General features: G+C 43.5%; 1 long non-coding RNA gene across 1 annotated transcript in view; it reads left to right on the top strand.

The window, feature by feature from the left end:
• Positions 1-21,673, top strand: part of LOC101042465 (uncharacterized) — a 67,662-nt gene extending 45,989 nt beyond the window's left edge. Inside the window, exon 2 of the long non-coding RNA XR_165261.3 lies at positions 21,370-21,673. This is a non-coding gene — a long non-coding RNA (uncharacterized LOC101042465). The remainder of the gene's footprint in view (positions 1-21,369) is intronic.
• The last annotated feature ends 5,211 nt before the right edge of the window (positions 21,674-26,884 follow it).

The raw sequence follows: 26,884 nt of genomic DNA, 5'->3' as shown, positions 1-26,884 counted from the left end.
TAAATACTGTGTATTTTATAGCATATATATGTATATATGCAAACTTTCTGAGGCTTTTAAAAAGAAATAATATTGGTTGATTAACTTCAATTTCTTTTCAATATCAAATATGTAATAATAACCCCAAAAGGAGAGGTTTCAGAAATTAAAACAAGTTGACATTTGTCCACTTCTGAATTAAAATGCAGCATTTGACTTTCGTACTGTTTTGGCTGTGAAGCCTTAGTTTTTCCCACTGTCAGGTCTTTTCAGATCAAAGGTAAATATGATTTAGAATTATATTTCAAATTAGAGCTGTCATATGCCCACACACACCATTTTGCTGATATATTTACGAAATGGTAAACAATGCTCATTAATCAACAATTCATATTCTGGGTCAGTGATTTTTATCTCCATATTTGCTCATACTGCATGCCATCAGTTTTTTATATTGGCTTGCCTATTAAGTTAATATTTTATATAAGCTTACCTATGAAGTTCATATTTCATATTTGCTTTGCTATGACATTAATTTTTGCGATGCTGCAGTTCACCTTGTAGCATATCAGTTGAGAAAATTAGCAAGCTGCATGTAGTTCTTTATTGTACAAAAACAAATGACACAAGTGTCTTGATCAACGGTTGTTTTCCATTTACAGATAAATTTTAAAAATAAAACTTGTCTCTTTTCTATTAACATGGAAAACACCCCACCCTACTCCCATTTTTGTTGAGTCTTTTTTATTTTTAAACAACAAATAAATAATCAACTTTAGTCATCTTGTTTTCAGGGGAATTACTCACTATATTTTCTACTTACAGTCACCGGGGCTGATGTTGGGATCTGTGATCAGTTTCCTGTTGTTACACATAGCTTTTCTCAGTGGTGAGAGAGAGATCATGTACAGAGCACACACAGAGGGTTGAGATAGTAGCCTGGTTTATCTTACTTCTGATATGACTTTTAAAATATGAATTTTAAAAGTGTGTCTTTTAGTATACCAAAATAGCATGTTCCTGATGCTTCTCACTGGATGCAATCCCTGCACAAATGCTTTCTATGCAATTAGATTTTGGGGCTTAACTTCCATTTTTTAAAACTGTGAAAGCATTGATCATGCCCACCGCCCTGGAGGGGGCCACTCTGTTTTAGTGCAATTTACATGTATCAGGACAAGAAAGAAAAGGGACAAGAGACAGTGTATTAAAAACAAAATAAAACTGTAATCTTGTTCAAGCCTTGTCATGCTGAGGACGTTTGTAAATATAAAAAAAAAAATTGTGTGACTTCACTTACATGAGATAACTGGAATTGTGAGATTCATAGAGAAAGAAATTAAAGTAGTGGTTACTGGTGGCTGGGGGCAAGGCAGAATGAGGGGTTATTGTTTAATGGGGACAGAGTTTCTGTTTGGGAAGATGAAAAAGTTCTGGAGATGGATGGTGGTGATAGCTACCAACAGTGAGTGTACTTAATACCACTGAAGAGTATACTTAAAAATGGTGAAAATGGTAAATTATATGCTATGCCTATTTTAGCACCATAAAAAATATACATTCATGGAAACAGGGCATTTAAATCATTATATATAATAAAGTGAGAAGTTGTAATTTGCAAGGAATTATAGAAATTATAGGGAGAAACAGAATCTCAAGAGCCACCCCGGAGTTCAGAACTCTCATTTTACAGATTCAGGAGTGGAGGCCCAGAGAACATGTGCCTTCTTAATGACAAGCACCCAGACGGCAGGACCCCCATACAGGGCTCTTTGCTGACCCTGTGCTGCCTTCCCCCCTCCCCCAGAGGGGCCATTCCTTATTCTGAGTAAACGTGCCACTGATTAGATGGGCTTCATGATAAAGACCTGCAGTTAGGACGTTTTAATCCTTTAATCTAGACGGTTCACGAGTTCCACTGATGTGTCTCTGGGGGCAGGCTCCTAGATTATAGACTGGTTCCACCGTGCCCTGTGACCTCAGAGTGCCATTAGATGGGAGGCCTTTATTTCAGGGGAAAATCATGTTTGAAACAAAGTGTGTCCCTGGCAGTTTGCAGCAACACTGACTGCTCAAAGGACAGCGCCTGGCTTCTCAGCATGTCGACGCCGTGGCTATACGAGAGCTTTGAGCTTGGGAGGGTCTCCTTGTGCTTTTACAACCTTAGTTTAGATTTCATTTGCATCTACCATTTGTAAGTGCATTTTTCTAAAGGAAGCATACATGTGAGAATTATCTACATGATTTTTGTAGGTGGCTTATGTTAGCTCAGGAGCTAAAAAAAACCCTCACAAAACAATAATCAGTAGGCATTCTATGGCCTTGGAGTATCATTTCCCACACCTTTTCTATGGTCTGTCTTTATTTTTGACTCTAATATGTATCCCTTACCACACAGAAAGGTTCTTGAGCCATATTAGATATATTTTAAAACTTCTACCCCGGTGGAATTAACAGTAGTTGTATTTAATTCCACACAAACTGTTGTCCCAGTTGTAGACAGTTTACCTACTTCCTGAAGCAAACACCACACTGGCGTGAGGTTTTGTAACACAGCTGTGCCCATTTTCAGCATTAGTAATCGTGTGTGGAGGTGGCAGCAACATGAAGACATTGCCTTAACGTGTGACAGGCATCTCAGTGAAACAAAAGCATGACATACTTTTTCTTTCCAAGTGCGGCAGTACCACAACTGAAAAAGCCAGTTCGCCTTTTGCTTTCTAAAATACATCTTGCTGGAGAAAATGGTTATCAAATCCCATCCATTGTCTGTTTAAAATAAATACCATTCGGAAAAGCATGGCATGAATGGCCAGACTTCTGATGGGTTTATAACTATAGATTGCACACCATCCCATCGTGAAGTCTGAAATATCACATTCAACATCAGGCTTATTCCATGCTATTGCTGTGGTTGCTTTTGGAATTCAACCAGTGGGGCGTTTTAGGCTAAAGTATATTTTCCCTAAGCTGATAAGCATTTTCCTGATTCTAGGCTCCTTCTGAAATTGAACACACACATTCAGTTGGGGACACCTAGATGAAAGAAAAAGAAAGACAAGAACCCAAAGCGAAGGAAAAGTCACAAAGAACAGTTAAGTGGCTAAAAAAAGAAAAAAGAAAAGGCTCTCAAGAATTAAGAATGTTGAGTTGCTTGAATGGAGCTTGGGAAGGAAAAGGACCGTAAGCCTCACATATATGAAGGTTACTGATACCCAGAAGGTAAAAGAAGTCTTTAGCATGCTGTAAAGAAGGGTAACCAGAGTAATGGGGCAAAACCAAGGGAGGACGTCCTGGAATGTAATATTAGAAATGAACTTCCAAACGGAGTGTCCATCCGAGTGTGAAATGGGTTTATCCGAAACAAGCTGCCAGCCAGTGCCACTGACATTGCAAAGAAGGTTTGAATAAAAAGCTAATGAACAGGAAGAAGAAAGAGACAAATGGGGTGTGTGTTGAGAGTGGTGGGATATGAAGGGTGGTGTATTCGTCCGGTCTGAGGCTGCTGGCCTGAGGAATGGTGGTGGAGTTTATTTTACAGAGCATCTTCTGAGCAGCAGGAGAGTTCTGGAAGCTGGTTTGACACTAGCAAGACCAGCCCTGAATCAGGGACTGCTGGATGCCCAGAAGCTCCCCTGCATTTATGTTCCTGAAGTTGGGTTTTATATCACCTTAGGACTATGGCTTCCCAAACTTGGCAGTCAATGTCCAGGCAAAAGCCTCTCTATTACTGTGAGGTAGTGTTTAATGGAGTCACAGCTAAGAATTACAGAGAAAATCATAATAGGTGTATCTTTTTTTTTTATTAAACATTTTTTGACTTTACAAATAAATTGCAGAATTCTCACGATTGTTGAAATATTTTCCATTAAAACTGGAGTTTATTAAAGGTGCCTGGAAGGATGCCCCCTGCTGCCTCCCTGAGTCATCACTTTAAATTTGTTCTTTCTTTAGAGGCAAAGATTTATTTCCGTAGCAGGGTTTCTCCAGTGTTGTGCTTACAGTCCTGCAATAAGTCTTACTGGCTTCGTGTCCTGACCTGCTTTTAAGACAGTCCTCCACTGTGCTAGGTAGGCAAAGCGATCCTTTTTTTTTTTTTTTGAGACAGAGTCTCTTGCTCTGTCGCCCAGGCTGGAGTGCAGTGGCGCAATCTCAGCTCACTGCAAGTTCTGCCTCCCCTGGTTCAAACAATTCTCATGCCAAAGTCTCCTGAGTAGCTGGGACTACAGGTATGCACCACAATTCCTGGCGAATTTTTCTGTATTTTTAGTAGAGATGGGGTTTCGCCATGTTGGCCAGGCTGATCTCAAACTCCTGACCTCAGGTGATCCGCCCACCTCGGCCTCCCAAAGTGCTGGGTGGGATTACAGGCATGAGCCACTGTTTTGGGCCCAAAGTGAAACTACTATCACAAGATAAGGGCAACTTTTCCCAGAGTTAAAGGATGGTGCTCCATGGAACAGTGAGAGTCTAGGACCGAAGCACCTTTTTCTCTTTAATTTCTTCAATTGCTCAACAAATATTCTGTATAATAAGCATCTGAGTCCAAAGGGAGGCTGTGGCTTCCTCCAGGGTCTCTCTGAAGGAGGTCAGTTTCTATGTTAATTTTTACCCTTCCTTTTTCCTCGTATCCCAAACCATTTCTCATCTTGTCATCCTCTTTTTCCTCCTCCTTTTCCTTCTTATTCCTCCTCTTTTTTGTTTTTGCCTTTTTATTTTTTGCCAATATACATAAAATTGCTTTTTTTTAAAAAGATCAAAGATGGGATTTTTATATATATATATATATTTTTTTCTTAAGAAACAATATGAAGGGCCGGGTGCAGTGACTCACTCCTGTAATCCCAGCATTTTGGGAGGCCAAGGCAGGCAAATCACCTGAGGTCAGGAGTTCGAGACCAGCCTGGCCAACATAGTGAAACCCCGTCTCTACTAAAAATACAAAAATTAGCTGGGCATGATGGTGCACGCCTGTAGTCCCAGCTACTCAGAGGCTGAGGCAGGAGAATCACTTGAACCTGGGAGGTGGAGGTTGCAGTGAGTCAAGATCACACCACTGCACTCCACCTTGGGTGACAGAGAGAGACTTCATCAAAAAAAAAAAAAAAAAGAAAGAAAGAAAAAAGAAATTAAACAATAAAACCACCCATACTACATTAGTCTACAGAATGAAGCCAGAAATGAGGCCTGAAATCCTCCTATTAGAGTTGCTTGCACACAGGAGCTTCCTCTGGGAGTTCTCTTAAGCACTGGTCTGGGAGAAGAGACGGCACAGATGGCCTCCCCAGTCTTTCCAGGGCAGAGTGCTGGGGGCGGAAAGGAAACGAAGTGCTGACTAGTTCAGGAGATGGGGTGGGCATGGGGTTGGGGGCAGTCCAGGGTCACTACGGCCTGGTGAGAGCCAGAGGAACAGAGAAAGAAAGTCTAAAGTAGTCTAGACTCAGGAAAGAGAAAAAAAAACTCTGTGTGTCTTTTTTTCTTTTCCTGCCACATATAGTCTGGTGCTCTCTCTGGGCTTTTCTACTAGAGTAGGGGGCCCAGGGACCTGATAACAGGGGTGTGTGTGTGTGTGTGTGTGTGTGTGTGTATGTGTGTGTGTGTTAAATAAGCAACTCAACCAATGAATGAATGAATCGGCCTCTCCTATCTCTCTGGGCAGTTTTGAAGTTTAGGTGAAACTGTATGTATAAAAGCTTTTGTGAACTGGGAGATACTTTGCAAACCCAAAGTTATTAATAGTAATAATTTTATAAAATTATAATTAATGATAATGCTATTCAAAAGATCAATCTAATACACTTTTTTTCTATGAAAGAACCATTGGATTCTTTCCTTGGCATGAAAGCCCCACTTCCTCCAACACAGGCGGACTCCCTCTATAGGATTATTGCATCATAGATCTGACACAGCGTGACAGACAGGTGGTTCTGAGTTACCAACGGCCATCCATCTTTCAGCAAGGGTGCCCTCCCATTTTGCTTGTTCTGCCCATGAGAATTTTCAGCAGAACCTTGGATTAGGTGTGCCAGACATGTTCTACCCTCGATTGTGAAGATTATGTGCACTCTCACCTTCTGAGATAAATGTTATTAAATTGGATAAACAGCCTTTGCGTAGTTTTGCTTTTCTGTTCTATCTCAAGGTACTGCTGACATGGCTCACAGGGCAACCTGTGAATAGATTTTTATTTGTGTCTACATCGGTGTGAAAGGCTTCATCTTGGCACGCACTAATCTCTCAGACAGTGGTATGAATAAATGAAGGAATGCATTAGCAAACTAATATACAGGGTGATTCCAGAAAGGCACACCTCCCGGGATAAATACGATGACAGTGGTGAGTTTGCTCTAAGTCTACTAAGGTCTTACGCTTAGCAGAGATCCAAACACCCAATGCTGAAGACAGTTTTTTGCTTTAGAAGGCTTTGTGTGCAGGAGATGGCAAACTACATCTTAAAAACTGAGAGTCCTGTTAAAGCATGCCAAGACCCATTGCGCTCCAGGCAGTGTGCTTCATGCTTAGAGAGACAGGGTGAGCTAAGCTGGCCATGGCATCTGTCCCAGAGAAGTCACACTCCAATCAGGAAGGCAGGAATGTGGACCAGACCTACAGCCTCTGGGGAAGGGTGTCCATAAGCTGTGGGGTGGTAGCCACTGACTCTAATGGCAGAGAAGGCGTGGTGAGAAGGCAAGGACATCTGCAGTCCTCTAACTCTCATTGTTGTCTGCGGTGGGTTAACCACCCCTCTGTTAACGTCTGCTTCCCTATTGAGGATATTAAGAGTAGTTGCCTCAGAAGGTTGAGCAGATTGGATAATTTACACAGTGTGTAGTTGTCCCTTGGGATCCATGGGGAATTGGTTCTGAGATCTCCTATGAATATCAAACTCAAAGAATGCTCAAGTCTCTCATATAAAATGGCACAATATTTGCCCGAAACCTATGCAGATCCTCCCGTGTATTTTAAATCGTCTCTAGATTAATTATAATATCTAATACAGCATAAATAACATGTAAATAGTTATAATACTTTTATTGACTTTTTGATTGTTTTATTATTTTTAAATATTTCAATCCATAGTAGGTTGAATCCAATAATGTGGAACCCACAGATATAGAGGACCAAGATAGCTCAGTGAGTGGCATTTCCAGCCTTGCCCAATCCCTGTACCACTCTGTGCCAACCTTGGAACTGTGGCTGAGTCCCAAGTTAGGGAGTTGGTTCACGCCATTAATCCCACCACTGCAATCAGATTCAGTAGATGCTCACCCAGCATCAGCTCTGAGCCAGACATCATTCTGGGCAGGGGCTAAGGTGAGAAGCGTAGACCTTGGCCCTGCCCTCCCCACCTCGAGAGCCCAACAGAGCCAGTCTCCACACTTGGGACTCCTCTACCCGAGGGTAGCCTGAGGCATGTAGCCTGTCTGTTGCTCAGTGGCAAGGTCCATTCTCCCAGTGCCAGGGAAAAGGATGTGCCCCTCAAACCACAAAGTAATACTTGGACTCCTCTTTAGCTGGGGTGGTGGCAGCTGGAGAGAGCCCCACTTGCTCATCTGTGCCAGCTTCCCAGTCCCTGCAACCAGCAGTGGCCATCCTCTGGCCACCCCCATGAAAGCACATAAAAGGGTTGAGGAAGCCACAACCCCAGAATTGAGGTGAGCTGGAGTTTGAGGACGTAGGTTGCTTTTCACTTATCTCCGGCAAGAACCATGTTATAGATCATTGGTACAGTGACGATTTTATGCTTCTGATTGAACACTAGTGAAAAATGGCAATGGTTTCTCAGTTACTTCTTGAGAAATAAATTGTGGGTAAATAACATCTGCTTAAAGCTTGGAAACCCGGTTTCCTTTGGTTTGTGTTTTTAAATGCTTTGACGATGTGGTTTGCGTTTTTACTCCAAGAGAAAAAAAAAAAAAAAAACAAGTAAATAAAGGCTGACAACTAGTGAGATCCACAGCCAAGCTCTTCTAACAGCCCAAAGTCACCCTGGACACCCAGGTTGGTGACAAAGGGCAGAAATTCAATACAGAAATAGGATCCGCTCCAAATGCTCCATCCCCAAGATTCTGATGAAGAAAATATGTATTTCATGACAGGTCAAATGTTGCCATCCTTCTGAGGGAAAATGTAAATGAGGATACCCTTAGGGATTATCTACATTGTCACTAAACTGAGATATTTGCACTTGCTTGTGCCAAGTGAAGATTGCTGCTGCTGCTGTTCTCTCGAAGTGATTAGGGCTCATTCCCTAGCAACAGGCAGCAGCAGAAAGGAAGCTTTGCAGGCAGAGACACCAAATAAACCAGTGGGAACAGTATCAACAACAAACCCAGTGATGAAGGGAGGGGCATGTGGGGCATACCACATTGCCTCTCTGGCTTCTCGTCTGCACCTGGGGGCAGAGGCAGGTGGGAAGGAGATCTTGACAATGTGGGAAGTCCCTTTGATTTGCTGAAATGGAGGATTTCACATTTTATTGTGCAGGCTAGCATTGCCATTCTGGATTAGTTCCATCAGAAGTGCTTTTGTGATTTACTACAACTCTTTCTTCATTTGTCCTCCTCGAAAGCGATCCATAACGCCAATTTGCTGATTAGCTGTCCCTGGGACTTCAGTGTGCTGGCTCAGAACTTCAGTCTAGTGTTCAAAGGAGCTGGCAGAAAGGGGTGTCTCAGCGTGGAGGATCTAGAGGCAGAGCACCCTGGTGCTTTGGGGGAGAGTGAAACCCCTTCATTCCACTCCTCCTTGCAGATCAGCTTTCCTGGTATTCATGCACTGGTTTTGATAACATCTCAAATGAAGGCCACGGCTCAGGCAAGTAGAAGAGAACTCTTAATAAATGAAGTCTGGTTGCCCTTGAATTTATAAAATAATCAAAGCTGCTCTTTCCTGCTAAGAAGACAGGTGCGGAACAGGTAAAAGGCCACAGTCATTGTGTCTCCTGCTTGCTCCCTGGGCCACTGGCCTTCTACCTTTTCTAGCTGCTGTCAGAACGCTGGTAGGGGATTTTGCCTGGCCTGGGTCTCCTGGGCTTGAATGGCAACCTGTATGGACAGATTTCATGCCACAGTTCTGTTTCAAACAAGATGGTTAATAAGCAAATAATTGGGTCTGGGAAGAAGGCCTTTTTAAAGCAAACCATGGAAAATAATTCATGAACAGTGTAGTTTTATAAAACTCTTTTTTTTTTTCCATTACACTTTAAAAACTATGTTGCTAACTGCACATAACACCGCATTCATATCCTGGGACTGGTACCCCTTGAACTCTGCCATATGAGTTAAGGTAGAAGAAGGTTCATAAGGAACAAAGTTTCAAAGTTGGATGAACCTTTTTTTCCCTGGAACTTTACTGACCATTTCCCTTTCTGTTCGAAAGATCTGTGCAGTCCTGTGCATGAGCTTCTGTGATTCAGGGGTGTTATTGGCTACAGAGTACTGATTTCACTTGGGTCTGTTCTGGTTTGTCTTAATTTCTCTTTTAATAACTAAACATTCACCAGACGTTATTCTTGTAACAATTAGATGGTAGTGATTCATGTCTCCATCTCTTGATAAAATATAAAGCATTGAATCTTGATCACTAAACACACTGACACTACTACTGAACCATGTTTCTGGTTGAAGATACCTGAAGGTTGATACTTATCTGGGATCTTTTGCTGCTGCTTTGATATGACTTCTACCATGATAGCTTTCAACGAGGTAAAACATTTGCTGTCACTCTGGGTTTTCCTTGGTGTCGACAATTTTCAAGTGTTAACTGAAGGAAATCCCATCTTGTCAGAATGTTCTTTTCAATACAAGTTGCAGTGAAGTAATGGGCTAGAAAGATGTGGATCCTTCTTGATTTTAGGAAGCACATGCCTATCGGAAATTCTTTCTGCTCGTGTTCTGTTCATTGCAGTATTTTTGACTCTGTCACCATCCTTAGGACTAGGTGCAAAAATAGGCTTATGTTCCACGCGTCCACTGCAGCCCCACCTTCTTTTTCCTCATGGGTGAGGAAGTGAGAGGACATGGGAAGGATTGGTATGAAGTAAATAAGAGTTAAATCTTCTAGGCCGGGGGTGGTGACTCAAACGCCTGTAATACCAGCCTTTTGGGAGGCTGAGGTGGGTGAATCACCTGAGGTCAGGAGTTCGAGAACAGCCTGGCCAACATGGAGAAGACTCATTTCTACTAAAAAATACAAACATTAGCTGGGCCCGGTGGTGGACTCCTGTAATGCCAACCACTCGGGAAGCCAAGACAGGAGAATTGCTTGAACCCAGGAGGTGGAGGTTGTGGTGAGCCGAGATTGCGCCATTGCTCTCCAACCTGGGCAACAGAGTGAGACTTCATCTTAAAAAAAAAAAAAAAGAAAAAAAAAAGAGTTAAATCTTTTCAGATTTCTAGGCTGGAAATCAACAGAACAAGATCTCCTTGCAGAAGTGGTTATATCTCAACTAAGTATAGACTGGAGATGAATCTGACAACCTGTGACATCTTTAAATGTCAAACCCACCGCACATCACAGATGACATCGTACCTGATGATCAAACTCCCTTTAAAATATACTTCATGTAAATACATTTTTGCGAAACCACAAGCTGTTTCTCTCAGTTTTGTTTTCAGCTGGCTTTGATAAGGAGATTGGTTGGCAGCCTACAGCTAATTAAGCAGCTTTCAAGCCAACATCAATGAAAGGTTTTAGGTGACTCTCAGAAATATACTCCACTCTTCATGGTCCTAGGATATCCACCGTGCCTTTTAGTTGTGCTAACAGACTCTGTCAGAAGAGAATGATTTTGCACTCATCTTGGTTTAAGACCAAAATCATCTTCTTCTCGGTGTTGCAGATCCAGTACCTACAGCTGTCTTGTCAACTCGCAATAGCATCAACACAGGGGGCTGGATTCATGTTCTAAGAAATGCAATTCACCTTTCTAAGCTCACTTAATATATATTTATATCTAATATACTGTAAATTTCTTAAACTTGTTACACATTTAATTTTATAACTAGAAATCAATTTTATTTATTTGTTTTGTGAAAAATAGAAAATGAAATGCAAGAGACCCTCATTTCTGGGGCAAGAATTCTGAGTTTCTGGATTTCTTTCTTTCTTGTCTGCTGATTTTTGCTCCCCAGTTGCAGTTATTTATAGATTTTGGTAAATTATTCATTGCTTTAAAAAGAGAAAAAACTTGATTTTCTAACTCCACAGTTGAGCTAGCCCTAACCTCTGAAGCCAGATTGCTTTAACAAAATTGTCATCATTTTTTACATGACAGATTGGCTTCAAATAAAATGGTAAATGGGAGGAAAACTATATTTTGCATACACTTAGAAATGCCTCTAAACATAACAGAGTTTTAAAAACATCTTGGTGTTTTAACAAATGCATATTGTGAAAAAGAGGAAGAATAAATTAGCTAGATTGCCTGTGAAGTAATTGTGCTAAAAACATTTATTTTTAATACATGAGAGTTCACATTTTGATTCATATACTTGCAGAAGAAAAGTGGGAATTTTTTGCTTAATGCTTTGACTATTTAAGGAAAGCTTGTGTGTGGTGCCACTCTGCTTTTAAGAAATTCCAGAGGTACAGACACACTTGAGGGTGAACTTGAATTTGTTCCGTGGGCACGGCCTTTTCTGTTGTGGTAAAACAAAGTTAAAATGACAACGGTTCTGAAGAAAGTGCTTCAAGACCATGTCCTGTTTCACTCTTTCCAGATGACTAAAATCACCCTCATTTCCCAAGTCTTACATCGGGGGAAGAGGATATGTGTGGTTTAAAAGAGTGGCAAGTACTAGTTAAGGTCAGGCTTTTTCTGAATGTGAACATTCAGTCTTGCTGCATGAAGATAGGGGCAGGTATTGTAGAGTGAAATTCTCATACAGAAAATGTCTGAAAGTAACAAATTAGGTGATTACCACAGCCTCCTTATTTACTGTAATCTCTAATCGCCGTGTTTTTTTCTCAAGGCTGTTTTGTCTGTTTTTAAATACTGTTGTCTTACGTAAGTCAGGCAACTTGTTTGAAAATACCAGAAGAGTCCTATACTATTGAAAAAAAATTGAAATATAAAAGAGTGAAGTATGAATTCTGAGTCACATGTTTTAGATATGGTGTTAAACAACATAACACATAGTCTAGAATGGAAGATGTTATTACCTTGATGCTGACATCAGTCAGCTTGACCAGAAGCAATGCCCACCTTTCACTGAGACTCTTTTAAACTGACTACAAATGTCCCTATTCTTCTCAATGATTTAAAATGTCTTGTGCTAATTTTTCTGTCAGCCAATATCTATTTTTCAGGGTTCTTCCTGAATTGTGTTACTTGCTTTTAGTTTTCTTTACTGGTTATTTGCTGGTTTATGTTTTATGAAGAAATCCACTCTCAGAAGAAATGATGACTTATTTTCTGTGGGTGTTTCCTTTCTTTACTACTTTAAGAATTTTCAAGTGTAAATAAATTGTGAGAATACATATTTATATAAGGAGAGTGGGGAAGAGTTAACTAAATTTTAAACTGAAATGAGAGAAATACTGACTCTACTGGTGTTTTTTAAAGTGTTCCTCAATTTAACAAAGCAAAGCACTGAGTAGTATTTCTTTCTAATACAGATGTTTACAAACATTGTCTAAATGTAAATAGCAAGGACTAATGCTCAAAGTATTGTCTGAAAAATCTAGAAATATCTGCATGCTGCTATGAACAGTTCTGTCTCTTTATGGAGAGTTGTTTGGGCTTTTTAGAAACTCATTAATTTGATTGTAAGCGCCTCAGTGTTATCAGGAAAAGAAGCTTTAGAAAATGGTTTCAGAATGTGTCATTTTCTCCTTGTTTTAATCTGAGACAGTGTGTGGGCATGCTGGTATTTTAAAAGGCTAAAAATGTTGTACATATTGCTGTGTCTTCAAATATGAGGGACGATTACAAACAGAAGTTTTCTTCAGTCCTCTGTCTGAAATTCTGCTTTTCTTCTGAGTAGTAATTCTTGAATTTTTACGAAGGAATCTTTCATTCCTTTTTCTTCATTTTCGATTTGTTGTTGCAATTCAGCAAAACAAATTTTTAAAAGCCAAGTCAATTTTCTACCATTGTGATCTTAATATTTCATGCTTTATAAAATAAAACGCTGTGTTTCAATTTTAACTAGTTTTTTTTTTTATGAAATGTTTTGCGGTATTAGACTGTCATTTGGTTTCAATATTAATATATAACATGAACTACGTGGGTGTCACTTATTTTCAGTAGTAAATAACTGCTTAACCGATTACTTTACTTGAACAAAGTTCTGTTGTCTTCTTGAGCCTCGGGATCTGCATCTTCAAACAATATTTGGTGTGTGTTTTTGCAAAATAGCATTTACATGTTGTGTCATTAAAAACGAGTTTTATGGTGTCATGGTGGTCGGAATCGGGGAATGTCATGTAGTTGGTTTCAAAATCCATCAGTACGTTAATCATTAATTATTCTTTTTCCAGGAAAAACCTGATAAGGTTGTATCAGAATTTGAAATTTCTAGAATTCTTTTTTTTTTTTTTTTTTTTTGCATTTAAAAAAATTGTTGCATTTTAACCTTAAAGGGGGTTAATTTGGTAAGAAGAAGTACCTTCTCTGTTTGTATTGTGGCTTGTTCATTTTCTCGTAAACTGTATTTGGTAGCTAAAATGTTGAAAGCAGTTTGGGAACAAAATGTCTGCTCAAACCATGACAAAATTGGCCACAATTTGCCGATTGGGCTGATAACAAAAGCCAGCAACACAAAATAGGTAGAAAAACAGTTTGTTCGGTGATGTGAGACCACTGAAGCTCTTCTTTGCATGTGTTTTTTTTTTTTTTTTTTTATTCTGATGCTTATGTTGTGATGGAAATACATGAAGTTTCTGCTCACCCATAGTTTCTGATTAACCATTTCATCTTTGGATTTCTTTTAAAACTTCAGAAAATAAGCTGCTTACCAGGCATCTGAGACAAATTTGAAATAAGAGCCAACTCTGCACCTACACCTTGTGTGTTCTGTCTCCACTCCACTTGGTTGTAAATGTCCCAAAGCTCAGATTTGGATCTTTTAAAGCAGCATGGAATTTCCATCCCCCCTCTACCCAAATCTTCAACATTGAATTGTGTGGCTGTTACTACACTCTTGTTAGTGTGAAACAAAAATTCTGGTTTACAGTTTAAAAGAAAAGTTCTCTACCTGGGCATATACAGTTGAACAAAAATTTTAGCAGCTGAAAGTAAATATTGACTCTCCTATTATCTTCGCAGACTGTAAGCAACTATTAATGTTTTACATGAGACAATACAATTTTTTTTTCATACCATAGAACGAGATAACAGCCTTCTCTCCCTTGCCTCTGCTGTGGTAACTTCTCATACCTTGTGTTGTCTGTGTGTGTGTGATGGTCTTATTTTTTTGGTCTTAAAAATCAGATACTCCAGGACAATAATTAGGATGAGGTTTATGTTTCTACTTATCTAATCTTTGTTTTCACAAATAAATACAAATAACTCAAACTGAAACTTGATGGCTTTGGTGATAATATAATAGCAGCCACGGGGAAATTTTCTTCATTCTAATGTTCTTTCACAACCCACATTCAGTTTCGGTAGGAAAATTATTAACCTTTTCAACAGCATGCTAAAATATGGGTTCACAATAGACTCCTGAGTATGATTTGCAGGTTTTGGTTCTATTTTGAGATTTTGGTGTACAGTTTTTCTCTTTTTTCTCTCTTTCTTTCGTCCGTTCGTTCTCTCATACCGATTGCTTTCTTTGACAGCAATCACAATGACTTCAAATCCTTCAGTTGCTATCTTTTCAATGTGTGCACATTATATAGTGTTTGCATTTATTTTTTATTAGGAGAAGGGAGAATTCCTATTTCCCACTCTCTGACTGATTGGTTCTAGGAAAGAGGACATGTTCTTCATTCTCACTGTTTTTCTCCACTCTAATCCTCATGTGGAGGTTGTGAGTCCTACACCCCCATTAAAAAAAATCCAGTTGAGCCACATTACCCTGAGGGCATATGACTCCATGTCAGGCGTCAGATCTGACTTCTGTCTGCCTCCAGTGGCCTCCTGGCGATGTCTGTCACACCAAAGCAAGTTTACCTGTTTGGGCTTGCTGTCCTGAAGGTCTGTACAGCCTCAGGCTTCCATGGAAGGCCTGGGTGGCATTGTCTCCATAGCTGACTGCTGCTGGGGCTGCAGGTCTAGAAGGGCTATGGGAGGGAGGTGGTCATAATCTTGTAACTCTTGCTTCTTCACCTGAAACACACACACGAGGGCAGGCCCTGGGGCCAGAGAGGCAGGTGAGTGGGAAGAGCTCGGGTAACTGTTTCCGTTTTAGGCATCCCCTTCTCCAAGTCTGGTTCGGACAGCCACACCTGCTGGGAGGGCCCTGATTGGGGTCGTGGTCCTGCTCTGCATCTGGCAAGCCTGTGCCTCCTGTACTCACAGTCCCCCCTTTTTTTTTTTTTTTTAATCCCTGTTGATTCTAAGTCCCCACCCTCCCACAGTGCCCTACCCTATCTGTTCCCACCATCCCTGCAAAGTTGAACACAGAAACTGAGAAACACATATTTTATCTGTAACAAATGTGGACCTTTCTAGTATCGTAGCCTGGGTTTTTCTTCTTCTTCTCCTTTCTTCTTTCTTCTGCTTCTCGTACTTCCTGTATGAAGTTAGTTTTTAAAAATGATAAACAAACTTTTTTCAACTTTTTTGGGAGGCCTGGTTGTCTAGTGCCTCCTACCTGTGCTGCTGTGAGCCTTCTGCTGGTGCTCTCTACCCGGGGTCAGAGGTTGATGTGAGCAGAGCCTGAAAGTGGGAGTGAGGGATGTGTTGCTTTGCACCCACCTCTCCTCCCCAGGGTTGCAGTGAGGAGGGTTGAGCTGGTGAAAACATTTCTATTCTCCTATTTGAGAGAGATGCCAGTAGAAATCATGGCTCAAGTGTTCTGTGCAGGCCAAGTGAGCTGAAGGGCGGAAGGCAAGGGGGATAGGAGCAGGGGTAGAGCATGGTTATAAGAGACATTTGATGTCTAGGGAGAGATCACTGGTATAGACTGACTACTCCACAGTGCTCAGTCCCACACTGCGAAGATGAGCAACATCTGGAGAAGGAGATTAAGAGATGAAGCATGCTTTTTCTCCCCAGGTCACCCCAAGAATGTGTTGAAAATCCTGGATTGCTTGCCCTTTCCTCCCCCAGTGAGGATCTCAGGAGAGAGCGTCTGGCGAGGGCTTGGGTACAGTTGACTAAGTGCAAACATCAGTAGCCAGCTGCATGGCCAACCTGCAGTCACCCGTGGCCCTGCATACAAGAGTCGTGAGGAGCAGATATCACTTGCCACCAGTGGTTGTTGCCTGCATCTGAGTCACCTGGGGAGGCTGGGAAACACATATCCCTAGGCCCCAGCCCCAGCGTTTCCGACTTAGAATATCTGGGGTGAGGCTGGAGAATCTGCATTTCGAACCATTCTCAGATAATGAGATGCTGCCAGGGCCGAGACTCCCATTGAGAACTACCGCCTAGAGCCAGGGTGGTGGAAATGCCTAAAATCACGTCTACTGGATTCTGCAGGTTGTAACTAATGTCACTTTGTGTGCCCTACCACCAACTTAGAGTCCACAGCAGCCTTTCAGAAGGCCCTTTGCATTTCTCAGTAACTGCACAGAAAGGTTACCTGTCATCTTGGCCTTTTACCCCTACTCGGGCCTTTTACCCCTACTCCAGCTACTCGGGAGGCTGAGGCTGGAGAATCGCTTGAACCTGGGAGGTGGAGGTTGTGTTGAGCTGAGATTGTGCCATTGCACTCTAGCCTGGACAACAAGAGCAAAACACTGTCTCAAAAAAAAAAAAAAAAAGGCATCATGCCAACGGGGACCAGATGGCCACCTAATCAATAATGACCACACCTAACCAGACAGGGACATCACCAGTCCTCTTTTACTATCAGTCCTTGCCAGAGGTCTCAGGGCTATAAGAAGAGCAGGACTTCTCCAGCTCGAGATGGTCGTGGTAACAGCCTTGCTCTGTTGTTGCTCGTGATCAGCACCCGGCATCTGCTGCCAAAGATTCTGCCCACATCAAAGCCTCTTTCTTGACGTCTGTCCGGAACAGGCCAGGACACTCTCATCCACGTTGCTCTCGTTGGATTGGCTCATTAACCTTTTCTTCTATTCCCTTCTTCCTCTTTTTTTTTTTTTTTCTTCCAAAGCCACATTTGTGCTTTTTAAAATCCCCCTTTTAACACAATGTTAGATGTTACTGTTTGATGTGGAATGTTTAATATGGCATTTATATATTGATTAAGTTACACTGCTATGTATGATTTGCAATACTGAGTGACTTGCAGAATGGTTCGAGCCTGAGTGCTCACAGCTCTGACTACGGATTGAACAGGACGTACTAAGGAGAATCACCTCCTTGGGAACTCCATGTAGCTTGTGTCTTTTGGGATTGAAATAGCATCAGTAAAAGTCTGATCCTGTGGAAAGACACAAATGTGCATGGACCTGGCTATGTCTGATGAGCTACCCAAAGGTGAGCGAGCCTGGAAGGCCTCAGGGGGTCCGATGTTGGAAAGGGCTCTGAATGTCCTGACAGACAGTAGGGCCTCACCATCAGTTTGCTACGTGGAAGGCTGCATGCCTCTATTTCCCTGTTAGTTGTTGAACTCCCTTGAGCTCATGTCCTTCCTGGGTGAGAGAGGTGATCCCAATAGCCTCAACATGAGAGGACTTGGGTGATGTTTGAAGGAAAGCTTGCCTGGGAAGCAGCAGCTGGCCTGTGGTACATGCTCGGTAAATGGTGGCCAGGAGGAGCCAGTGTGTGTCCTGACATGCTCTGCTGATGGGGGTATTGAATAGTCCCCACTCAAAGACACAGAATCTTTCTGACCACATGTAGGTCTGTAGTGATGCATGAAGCACTTTGCAGAAACTGCTTCTCAGGGGAGGCCCCTTTGAAAAGGTGCTAAGTCCACTCAGAGATACGTGGCTGGAGCCCCCGACGTGGGAGCCTCTGTCAGAGACAAGGGCAGGGGGCTCAAGTGCTGCTGCCTGGCTCCCCTGCCCTGACAACTCTAGCAGCACATGAGTCTGATTTATACAAAGAACCCATCTTACGTCGCCCTAAAATAAGTCTGTGATAAACAATATACTTTTTCTGAGTGTGTGGTCTAGATTTTAATATTCTGAAAAATAAAAACAGTGGACTCCTGAGAGCGAACAGTTTGGTGATTACTGAGCAGGCTCCATCCTCCTTGGCAATTCTTTTGAAATCTCAAAAAGCTGTCTTCCTATACTGTTAGAATCTGATGGAAGTCAGCACGGACAGGGTGTGAGTTCCTCACTTGTCCCTTTTCTATGCGTTGATGAAGACCTTGGTGCTGCCAATGGGGCAGAGCAAGCTCAAGCGTGTCTTTGTATGTGACTGGTTGGAAGCTCCGGCTTGGGCTCTCAGCAGTGAGGTACTGGCAGTTCCTTGGATATCACAGCAAATCGAAGCTTGTGGTCTTCACTTCCTCCTGCGCTGGGACTTACTGCCCAGAAAGTGGAGGCTTGGATGAATCAACTTCAGAAGCAAAACAGCCTGCCTTGGGGGTGGGGCTGGGGGTGGGCATCTGTGCCACTGTTTCTCTCCCCTTGTCAGTTTCTCATGCCAGCAGCCTTTCCTCTGATTGTCATCCGGAACAGAAAGAGCATGATTTGGAAGCTAGCTCTCGAAGGTTGCCTGGGCTGCATTTTGGGCCCCCAATGAGGGCTTCTATTCAGGGTGGTATGTGTGACCCTGAGGCCATCTCTCAGATCTGGGGAGAAGTGAGGTTGAGACCTACCTGGGGCCTCCTCAATATTAGATACCTGCAAAAACAGCAGGTCAGCCAGACCAAGAGTAAGAGTGGCCCTGTCTGTGATGAGAATCTTTTTCAGGGCTCTCCCCACACTGGGGAGGCACTGGTGGTCTCCGCCCACTCCCAGTGTACACTGGCATCTAGGAAGCCATGTGTGTGATCGGCTTGGAATTAGGAGCAAAACTTTTAGTTTTTAGATGAAGTGCCGTGTGTTTCTTCAGTGATAACTAGAGAGCCAGGCCAACATGGAGTTGATTCACCCATGCAAAACCTACCAGACAAGCCAGCTCAGGCCCTGCAATGGAGAGCTGGAATTCAGAGTCTTCTCAGCTTTGGCCAGAAGCCCCTAAAGACTAGGTAGGAGAGACCCAGGTCCCTGTCCCAGCTGTGTCCCTTCCAGGGTGACCTTGGGAAGGTTACCAACTTCCTTTTTCCGTGAGCCTCGCTTTCTTCACCTGTCAAGTGAAGGGTTGGTTCGATGATCCTTAAGGGCTGGCCACGTCTCACTCTGTGACTTTGGCCCAAAGGTCCACATGGTTGGGTGTTCCATACTGCAGCCCTTCTGGGCTATTACATTTTGGTTTTTCGTCGCCCTTAGAAGTGGGGGTAACTGGTGAGGGGCACGGGCTGGTAAACCACCTCTCTATTTCAGTGATGAAACTAAAGAAACCAGGTTTCCCCTTCCACCCCTGCTGGCCACTGATGCATTACTTAGTTCCTGTTTCTCTTTGCCCACCCAGGAAGGCACTGCGTATGAAATCCTGGGCCCAGATGCCACATTAGAAAATGCTAGCTCATAGGACTCAAAACGGGAAGCTGGCTTTCCCAACAGATTCATCTGGGCAATGCTCCTCCCAGAATGTGTAGGGATAGCAAGGCTGCATTCATCAAGGCTCAGGAAGCTTGGGTTTTTCACTGTCACTAGCCAATGAGGCCTTTAAGGAAAAACAAATAAGACTGTAGGAATTTGTATGGATCCATCAACTCACTTGTACAAGACATTGGGAAAGATACTGGGGGTAGGGGGTGGAGGTGGCTCGGGGAACAATACAGAGTTTCAAAAGATAAACAAAGACTGTCACAATCGTCACATGTCCCGGCAGCCAGGGCTACGGGCTCAGGAGAAGCTTTGCTCCCTGGCCTGCAGTGCTGCAAGAGACCCTAGGAGGAGGAGAGCGCCACCAGGCCCTGCAAGCTGGGCAGCCTGCCCTCAGCCACACTTCCTAAAGCCACTCAGCAGAACCCTGCTGGCAAAGGCCAGTGTGCAAAAACAATGTTCTGCCCTATGTATGGGAAGCATACAATAATTTAAACAGCTTTCTTATTTTTTAACTTCTCTGGGTACATTGTGAATGGATCTCAAGAGGAAAAATGAAGCTTTTCCAAAATTACATCCCCTCATCTCGTTTTACAGAAAAATTTATGCCTAATATTAACCAAAGGAAATGGGGAGTGGGTTTTCATGGTGAACTGAGGGTTGCATCTTGGGCAGGTTGTATGTGGAAGGGACAGCAGAGTTCTTGACGCTTTGCATGGTCATGGGTAGCACCGTCCCTTCTTCATCCATAGTGAATATGGCTGGGAACAGTGGGCCATCTTGGCTTTGACGTCCCTCTCATGCGAGTGCTGTCCCTGGCTTTCTCCTGGAAAAACTGCTTTCTCCCCCGAGTGTGTCTGAGCAGCAAGTTTAAGCATGAAGGTGGTTTTGTGGGGCTATAGTATGGACTTTGAGAAGATAGCACCATCTTTATTTCTGATTCTACCATCCCTCTGTCTGTCTTTGGACGTATCCTTTCACTGGTTTGGTACACTGAGAATGATTTTCTGCAAACAATGGGCCAGACCAGACCATACTGATCTCAAGCAGCAGAGCAGTTATTAACAGAATCACAGTCTTTCTGGAGCTGCTGTCAGCCCTGTGCTGTCCTCAGGGCCTCTGCTTGGTCAGGGGCCCCACTTCTCATCTGCCCTTCCCTCTACCTCACCAATGCTGCTTGTCCCAGACTTATTGTGATTATTCGATGTACCGGGGAGGCCATGTCTCCTGGGGAGGCTCAGGACCTCATTGGGTTGGAATTCCATGGAGATCTCTCATCGAGTCTCTCTGGGCCCTTGGAGAGGGGAGCTCAGGGCACCACCTGGGCAAATACTTGTGCCGTCCTGTAAGTCCTTGTGTGACTCTCCATCCAAGTCAACAGGGGCACGTAGGGGAAGCGCCTCAGGGCCTATCAGGAGTCAGACCCCGACCAGGAAGTCAGAACTGAGTCAACTTTTCAATAAACACACAGGATGTGTTTTCAGTCTCTTCTGAATTCTGTTTATGTGGACATCCCATGTCCCGCACCACCATTGCTGCAAGTAATGTTTGTCGCTTGTCAATATTTGAACGGATGCTGATAAATCTGATTCTCTGGCTTATTGTGGCATTCATGATATGTCTTTCCCTTTTCAGTTTCCATGTACTAGAGTGACTGTCAGTGTGGTTGGCAGTGACCTGTGTTTTTCATGCATGTTTTTGTTTCAGAATAACTGGGAGATGAAACAGGAAGCTCTATGACACACTTGATCGAAAATGACACAGACACCGAAAATCAGGACTCAGCCCCCTCCAACACCTCTACCTGTTGCCCGCCGATCACAGCCGGAATGCAGCTGAAAGGCTTTCCCTGGGGCCTGGTTCCGACCACCCGCTGTGGACTCTGAGACCTCTGCATTTGCGGGTGGTCTGCCTGTGATATTCGGTCTAGTCTGGTCGGTTTCCCATTTGTCTGGACAGTCTCTATGTGTCTTAATCCTTTGTCCTTCATTAAAAGCAAAACTAAAGAAAACAGACTTGTTTGCTTATTAGCTATCTTTAAACACTGATTGAAAGGATAGCGAATAGTGTTTGAGGAAAACCCGGCACTACCACACGGATCATCTGACGTCTTTAAATGTGTGTTGGGCTTGACTCTCTCATAACTCAGCCCTGCTTGCCTTGCTGCTTCTTCTACCTCTCCAGATTGCTGTAGAGTCAGTGTGGGCAGATTGACATTGGAGAGAAACGTCGGGCTTCATCTGGAAGCCTCTTTCCACACCCACCCTTATCGTGGCCCGTAAACTGTGACTCCAAGATCTCCGTTAACTTTGGGCTTTCCACAGGAGCTCTCCGCCAGCTCTGCTGCCTCCTTTCCCTCACACATCTGTTACTGCTTGACTTATTCATTCCATAAAGATTTCTTGGGAGTCTGCTGTGTGCTGGGTTCTGGAGACGAAACAGTGGGTGGGACCATCTCAGCCCCGGTCCCCATGGGAGCGCTGCACAGTTCGTCGTGGTAGAAGGCTCCGTCCCATTTCACTTAGATGCCCCAATTTTCTAAATGCACTCTTGAACTCTGACTCTCTGAGACTGGCACCTGTGTGGGCTATACAACAGCTAAAAGTCAAAGAATTCCTTCTGTGGAATCCCACTGTCTTCCGCAACCTCAAGCAGGACAATCTGACCCCCTCCTGAGGACATGGCCAGAGAGACCATTAGGAGGAGCCTTCCAGAACTTTCTGGCAGCCTTCACTTTCAAGCTTAGCAACATCCAAGAATAATTTTAAGTGACCACGTTTACTGCTTTGTACTTGTTGGAATTAGTTTACCAATAGGCCATGATGATGATCACAAACGCCCTATGTACCTGGCACAGTGCTCATTGCAATGCATGTCCAGGTCTCAGCCCAAATATCCCCTACTCAGGGGAACTCCCTGAGCACCATGTCCTGAGAGAACCCTCCTTCCTCCCCACCATTTCCAGCTTGTGATTTGATTTCATTTTATTCATAGGCTTACCATTGTCAGCACTTATCCTGAATGTTCAATTATTATCTGTCTGTTTCTCACTCCACTCCCAAAATTCTGCTCTAAAGGCAGAATAAGGTCTGTCTTATTTCCCAGTCTGTCCCTGGCATCTGAGATCTGAGCCTCATCAACAACTATGTGCCAACTGGGATCATCCTCTTATTATTTCTCAGGCACACTGCAATGCTGAGCAGCCCACTGCTCTGACCCTGTTTGGTGGATAAGGAAACTGATCTGTTTCTGAGTCTGGTGAAAGGCCTCACTAGGGTGAGGACCCAGGCTTTCCTCTGGGACATCACCCAGCAGAAAAGGGTGATCATGAACTCTCCACTGTCTGGATAGTCAGGTTCTCATCAGAAACCAAGCTTTGCCTTGCTGATAAACTTCCTAAAGTTTATGTTATTTGCCCCCATCCTGGAAGATAAAGACCACTGTGCTGTGGAGGGAAATAGCCTCAGCTGGGTGTCTCTGGATGCTACTTTCCCCAGGAGAACACTAAGAACATCAGATGAGATGAATACAAAGATTTCACCCTGCCCTGAGATTCTGCTGGTTCTGTCTGGCTAGGTTCTGGCAGAAGAGAAGGAAGTATACAAGGGTAATGTGTGCAAGGGCAGTGTCCAACAGTAACATGTGCTTCAGGGACAGGCCTCCTGAGGATGTGAGGAGCCAGGCCCAGCTGTGGGTTGGCAGACCTGCCCCAGGGGTCGCTCACACACACCTAACTCCACCCCCTCTGGACACACCCTTGCCCAGGTGCAATGGGCTCCATTCGGAAGAACATCTCCACCCAAGTGATCACTCTTCCTTTGTGCTCTTGAGCAGGATGAAACTTCATTCTCTATCCATTTTCCACGCTTACCCACAGGGTTATTCATGACCTCAAAAAGATAGAAGTTACAGGAGCAAGGAGAGCCCGACATAACCCATATGGCGCCTGCAGGATAGTTAGTTTACAAGCATAATAACAGAAGAGCAAAGGACATGTGACTGTACAGTTCTAGATGGTTAAGGCAATAGTTCTGACCCTGGCCAGACATTAGAATCACCCAGGGGTTATGAAAAGTCCAGGCACCCAGGACCCACTGGGACCAATCACATCAGAATCTGGGGAGTCGGGGATGTATACATCAGTATTTTGTACAACTCCACAGGTAATTTCAATGCATAGCCAGGACTGAGAAACACTGGTCTCTCAATGTACCATCCAATATGGTAGCTGTTAGCCACAGGTATATATGGAACATTTAAAATGCGACGTGTGCAACCAAGGCACTGAATTTTTAAATTTAAATTTAAATATCCACATGTGACTTGTGGCCACCGTATTGGACTGTGCAGATACAGGACATGTCTATGATCACAGGAAGTTCTGCTGGCTAGTGTGGTCCAGGGGAACCTGGAGGCCCATAACTGCCAAGTAAAATCCTGCTGAACCTGAAGGGACTTCGAGGTAGTTCTCTGTCTGTTAACTTTACTAACAAGCCCTCCTGTCTTGGGCTTGCTGCATATTTTTCATCTATGTTTCAAGCCAGGGCTTGTGCAGCAGCAAGGGTGACATACTTTCAAAGCACCGCACTGTAGGATTGAGAAGCATTGAAAATACAGTTATGCACTCATAATGATGTGTCAGTCAACAATGGACTGCATAGACAATAGTGGTCCCATAAGACATAATGGAGCTGAAAAATTCCTCTCACATTTGCAACGGTCATCATGTAGCACAATGCATTATCTTTTCCATGCGTAGACATGCGTAGATGCACATCTTCCTGCCAATGTGTTTCAATTGCCTACAGTATCCAGTACACTGAAATGCCATACAGGTTTGCAGCCCAGTAGCAATAGGCCATACCGTATAGCCTAGGCACGTAGTAGGCGATGCCGTCTAGGACTGTGTAAGTATACTCTGTGCTGTTCCTGCCACAGTGAAATTGCCTAACAATGCATTTCTCAGAATGTATCCCTCTCATTAGCAATGCATGATTGTATCTGTAAAACCTAAGGCCCACACCTAAGTCCTTTGGTGTTTGTTCTGTTGGTTTCCTCAGTTTGCATCTTTGAAGACCCAGCCCTGGAAAGGAGCTTTCTAAATTATTCTTTAATAATGGTGTAATCCAAGAATTTAGGAGGCTTTTGGAAAAGCAGAGAACTAGAAATACCACATTTCGGAGGTCACAGGCTCAGTCAGGTAGCCCAGCAAACTCAGCTCGTTGGGGTGAGAGATGGAGAATTTGAACCAAAGCTGAATCACTTTCTGCTTATCACTCATAGACTGCCAGATTTTCTTTTTTTGATGGAGGGAAAGCACCTTACAACAAATAATAATACTATTCTGAATTTCAGAGCTTTCCCTTTTTCAAAGCACTTTACCATCTCTGACTTACTTTGTCCTCCCAGCAAGGCCGTAAGATAAGCAGGGGAGGGCTTTTGAGAGCCTGTCTAACACCCTAAGGCAGAGCCGAATATTGCTGAAAGAATGTAAAAGTATAGGTCTTGTTTTCTCAACCCTGGCCACACTCAAGTACTTAGTGGCGTAACTCAAGGCAAATGGACATAGATTTTTAATCCTACAGTGGACTGTGGTTTTTTTTTTTTTTTTTTTTTTTTTTGCATTTTAGGTTTTGGGGTACATGTGAAGAACATGCAAGATTGTTCCATAGGTACGCACATGGCAGTGTGATTTGCTGCCTTCCTCCCCCTCACCTATATCTGGCATTTTTCCCCATGCCATCCCCCCACCAACTCCCCACCTCCCACTGTCCCTCCCTTATTTCCCCACAACAGACCCCAGTGTGTAGTGCTCCCCTCCCTGTATCCATGTGTTCTCATTGTTCAACAGTAAGGCTTTGCATTTGCTCTCTTTTATTTCATCCCATGTTTCTAACCCTTGTGCCTTAATGTTGGGGAGCCATTTCTTCCTCAGAGCTTTGTGTGATTTGCAAATGTGGTAAATATGCCCTCACTTGCCATGATTCCTTCCAAGGTGTTTTCTGCATGGTGAGTGGGACAGAACGCAGGACAGAGCCCCATGGCTCTCCATGAAGAAGGTCCTGTGTCACTCCAAAGGACGTTCCTGGTGCAGAACCACCCACGCCAGGCTGACACCCTCACTTTTGGGTCCCCAACCTTCTCATGGGTAGAGCTGCGGAGAGTCATGTCAAACCACACTTGCTCGTGGGCAGAAAGCACAGAATTATCTGTCCAACTGGGGACTCAGGGACAGCCTGGCTGTCTGCAGCAGCTGCAAAGAGAGCAAAGGCAGGCAGGACTTCCATGAGCCGGGAGGTGACCTCCTTTGGAGATGGATGTCCTGCCAATTACAAGTCCTCCTGGTCACACCATCATCTGGCCCATCTGTTATATCTGAGATAGGATAGGGTGAGAGGTTTTCAAATGTTTTACTGAAATCAAGACACACTTTCTGGGGCAATCCCCTAATCGACTGTTCTGGTGAAGCTCGTCAAAACAGGAAATGAGGTTAGCATGGAATGACTTTCTCTTAGAGAACTTATGTTGCCTCCTAGAGACCACCACTTTCTTCCCAAAAGCTAGTGAGCTTTGTTTCATGCCTCTTGTGGGTTTTCTTGGAACTACTTGGAGGAAGTCTGATCTTCTTTAGTTTTTAGAAGATATTCCTCTGGAAAATGGTGGTGGTATTTGCTAATTCCCAGCCTTCCAGATGCTCTCCCTTTTTGCTCCTTATCTCTAAAACGTTTGCCAGTTTGTCTGAAGTGAGATCTGCACATACTCTAACTACAGCAAGAATAGGATTGAGCCATGTGCTCTGTGCCCATGCCCAGGGTGACAGGGCCACATGTGATCCCCTTGGCATGGGTATTAGGCAGCTCCTTCCCATAAGAATCTGTTGGATCCACACGTTCCCACTTTATCAAAAATGCCAGGAAGAGAAAGCTAACCCGGTGGAGATGAAACTAAGTGGGAACACTCCGCTTTCCTCTCCTGCTCTGTGTGTGACCTCTTGGCTCAGAAACACACTGTGGCTGAGACAGCCCAGCCTGGCTTCACCTAAGCCAACCCCCATGTTGAGTTCTTTAACTCAGTTATCAAAGCAGCGAGGGTTTCAGATCTAGACAAGCTGCATCATGCTTATTTTTGCTGAGGTTTTCTGACAAATGGTTCTACTTGAAATTTCCAGATTTACATGTCTGTTTTGCTAATACTAAAGTACTTTTGAGTCATATTTGCTTTT

The sequence above is a fragment of the Saimiri boliviensis genome, chromosome 1 (assembly GCF_048565385.1).
Source record: "Saimiri boliviensis isolate mSaiBol1 chromosome 1, mSaiBol1.pri, whole genome shotgun sequence".
Lineage (NCBI taxonomy): Eukaryota > Metazoa > Chordata > Mammalia > Primates > Cebidae > Saimiri > Saimiri boliviensis.
The sequence above is the reverse complement of the archived record's forward strand: the minus strand, read 5'-3'. Positions and strand labels throughout refer to the sequence as shown.